Below are 4,215 nucleotides of genomic sequence, written 5' to 3' on the forward strand. Positions count from 1 at the left end.
AAAATATTCTTTCACTTTTTATTGTAGATAGTTTTCTGGCTGGCATTTTGTTGTTGTTGTTGTTGTTGTTGTTGTTCAGTTACTTTGAAGATGTAATGCTTTTGTTTTTAGCCTCTATTGTTTTTTGGTAAGAAATGAGCCATCATTCTCATCGTGGTTCCCATACATGATTGTGTTCTTTTACCTCTAGCTGCAGGACTTTTTTTCCTTATCTTTGATTTTCAGCAGTTTAACAATTAGGTACCTAGTGTGGCTTCCTTTGTCTTTATCCTATTTGGATTCGCTGAATTTCCTGGATCCCTGGGTTGATGTGTAGGGGAAAAAATGTGGGGCCATTCTTTCTTAAAATATATTTTTGCCCATTCTCCATATCTTTTCCCACTGAGGCTCCTTTTACAATGTGTTAGATCACTTGATATTGTCCCATGAGTTACTGGGTCTCTGTACATCTTTGATAATCTTTTTTCTTAATCTGCTTTGGTTTGCATAATTTCTATTTATGTTATGCTTTGTTAGGATGAGTTTATTTGGGTTCAACCCCTAGTCCTACTGCATGGCACTTACTTACTCTGGAGTGTGTTTTTCTTCTAACGTGCACCCTAATGGATTTCCACTGGATATTTGAGGTAGGCAGTAAGTTCTCTCCAATTTAAATGGGGTGACCTCCACCTCCTAGTATTCTGTGACCTCTCTTACATCAGTTGCTTCTCAACCCCTTGCATAAGTTGTGATGTGCTGCTCCCTTTTGTCTTACCTTGAGGAGTCAAGACCAGACCTTATTTAAAAACATGAGCAAAACCCACATGTACACCCAAACCCAGCTTTCTGTTTCCAGTCTCTGCTACACAAATTCCAACCATTTCTGCAACCCTAAACTATGATCACTGTCTCATAAGAGGCAAATGTCTAGTTTCTGTTTGGGTTCATTCAGAAAAATGCCTCAGGGCAGAAAGTTGGGGTTAACATAGAGCTCATCACATGTGTTTCCCTTCTCTCAAGGATTATAGTCTTGCACTGCCTATTTATCTATTCCTGGAAACAGTTACCTCATTTATTTTGTACAGTTTTATGGTTGTATATATATGTCAGGGCAAGTACAAAACCAATATCTTAGTCATGGCTAGATGTGAAAGTCTATTGCATCTTGGCCTTTTGGCCAAGACTAAGTGTAGTATCTGTTCTTATCAGTTCATCAAACTCTGAAAAAATAAATAAATAAATGAATTTTGGCAAAATCAGGAAATTTTTTTAAAAGTATGCTTTGCTAATCATCTCCATCCTCGGGGCAACCTCTTACACAAACTCATCCACCTGTCATGTGTCCCTTTTACTAGAAAAATGCTTTAGATCAAATCCTTATTAACATATTAGTATATTTGCATTTTGAAAACATCCTTTGAAGTAAAGCCTGAATACAAAAATAATAGAGAAAATCAATGAAGCCAAAGTAGGTTCTTTGAAATGATAACAAAATTGACAAACTTTAACTACATTGACTAAGAAAAAAAAATCTACCTAATCTAGCCTAATGATGAGCTCTTCTATTAGTAATTAATGATCTTTGCTTTGTTCATGTCATCTGCTTTAGAACCTGAATTCTTTCAAAGAAATGCTCCTCCTGTTTCTATAAAAATAGTACTGCTAAAATATATTACATAACACTAATATCTGGAAGTCTCTTCATGGTAAATAAATGTGAAATATCATTTTTGATGTTGAAAAAAAGTAGAAAAGTTAGAAAATAAAAAAAATATTTAAACTTTCATGCATCTCCACTAGCTAATAAAAAATTAATGGACAAAGAATGTTCCTTTTGATCCTCAACTTGCCCTCTCTCATTTTTGCCATAAACTTTGCATATGGCAAGCTCATTACTGATATTAAATGTATATGTACCACCTTGACACTACATTTAATAAATACATACTTACTGCCTTGATACTACACTTATAGCACAAAAGAACAAGTCTATGCAGCTAACAGTCTTACTAATCTCATCATTTTTTTCTTCAGATCATGGAATTTTCTTTTTTTGCATAATTCTCCATGTTCTTTTCTCCTTATTACTGTTCATAACCAACAGAAAGGATGGACAAGAGTGGCTACAAATTAAACAATGTTTATATTTCATAAGAAAACTGTCACCATGGATACCATATGTTATGATGCCTCCTCAGTTTGCATCCATGTACTATATTCAAACATCAGGAGAGAGATTGAGGAATCAGAAGATCTTGTTTGTAGTTCTCTACCTTTTACTAACAAGCTGTGAGACCACTGGTAATTTCATTTAATATCTTTGGTGCCTTGGTTTCACCATCTGTAAAATGATGAGGTTAGACTAAAGAATTTTAGTATCTAATAATTACTAAGCACTTTCTATGTATGTGTTATTCTGCCAGGAATTTTATGTATTTAATGTTATTTAATCTTCACAGTAATATGTCTATGAGACTATTTTTCAATGTTCTCCAGAGAAAAAGAACCAATGGGACATATTTAGATATACAAGAGGAGATTTAGTATGAGAATTTGCTCTTGTGGTTATGGAGGCCAATAAGTCCCATGATAAACTGTCTGCAAGCTGGAAAACTAGGAAAGCTGATGGTGTAATTCAGTACAATGCAAGAGTTCTGAGAATCAGGAGGAGAGGTGGCTGCTAGTATAAGTCCCAGAGTCCACAGGCCCAAGAACCAGGAGTTCCACTGTTGGAGGGCAGAAGAATATGGACATCCCAAATCAATAAAAGACAGAGTGAATTAGCCCTTCTTACTCCTTTTTGTTCTATTTAGGCCTTCAGTGGATTGGATAACTCCCACCTGCATTGGAGAGAACAATCTGCTTTACTCAGTCTACTGTTTCAAATGCTAATCTCATCTTGGACATACCCTCACAGATCTACTTCTTAAATTATCACCCTCTATCTGTGCATCCCTTAGTCTACTCAAGTCACACATAAAGTTAACTATCATGTAGGCAGATATTATTATTATTATCCCATTACATCCTTAAAAACTTGAGGTTAAGCATCATTAAAGACCTCTTCTAAGTAGTAAATAAAAAAGCCAGAATTGGACTTAAATCTGTCTGACTCCTGGGCCCAGGCTGGTAACCCCCACAATTTCAAGCAAAACATATCCCCAAACATTTTTTTCTTTAAAATATTAAATTTAATATCCAGTTGGGGAGAAGCTTACATGCAAACTGGAGTCTTGTGACTCCTCCTTCTATTGAGCACAATCCAGGCTTGTACTGTGTTTGCATGTTGTCTGTCTGTCAAATTTAGTTCCCAAGTAGAAACTTCGTCTAACACAACATTCTGCCTAGAGGTTCATACATTGCTAGCACTCAGTAACTGCTCATAGCAATATGAATGGCATCTGTTTAGTAAAAGGAATTTTGCCACTAATATTTCTTTTCTATTAGTTCAAATATGTATTTAGCAGTTTTAACTGTTGAAAATATTCCAACCTTCTTAGTATATATAAAAGATTATTTATATTAATATTAGCCTATGATAGCCCCAGTTTGGCATAGTGTGGTTCTAGATAGACTGCACTCTCTGTAAATATACCTAGCCAAGATCTATTCCAGTTTATTCATTCATTTAGTCAGTCAGTGAAAGCTTAGCATTTAGTGAATATTTAGGCATATTATTTGCCTGCCATTGTGCTAAGTACAAGATAAATAAACAAAGATAATTCCAGCCCGAAGAATGTATTGTCTAATGCACTGCAGTTTGCAATATAGGTAAGTAAGTAGACAATTACAATTTGATATAATAAGTACTAATAATTGGTAGGGTTAGTACTACTCCAAAGGGGGCTTCCAAAGGAAGTAGTGATCCAATGATCCAATGATCTAATGATCCAAGATTAGGGATCAGAGAAGTCATCCTACACAAAGTAATATCCCAGTAAGACTTGGAATGTTCTCATAAATTAGCCAGGTGGAAAACAGATGGAAGAAAATTCCAGAGGGAAGAATTTTTTCAAAGAGCCAAAGATTAGGGAAAGAGAATGACATTATTCTAAAATCTGAATATAGTTCAGAATGGCCCAAAAAAAAATTGGTAAGAAATGAGATTGGGAGGTAGGCAGGTATCATCCCAAAGGACCATATAAGCCTTATAAGCTCCATGTTAAGCCATACAGTCTTTACCTGAAGGCAGCCAAGAAGGTTTAAATAGTGAAATAGACGATTAGATTTACATCT

General features: G+C 35.2%; 1 pseudogene; it reads left to right on the forward strand.

Annotated features, from left to right (window-relative positions):
- Positions 1-1,136: 1,136 nt before the first annotated feature.
- On the forward strand, positions 1,137-1,294 carry LOC122199079 (annotated as a pseudogene).
- The last annotated feature ends 2,921 nt before the right edge of the window (positions 1,295-4,215 follow it).

Source organism: Panthera leo, chromosome C2 (assembly GCF_018350215.1).
Source record: "Panthera leo isolate Ple1 chromosome C2, P.leo_Ple1_pat1.1, whole genome shotgun sequence".
Lineage (NCBI taxonomy): Eukaryota > Metazoa > Chordata > Mammalia > Carnivora > Felidae > Panthera > Panthera leo.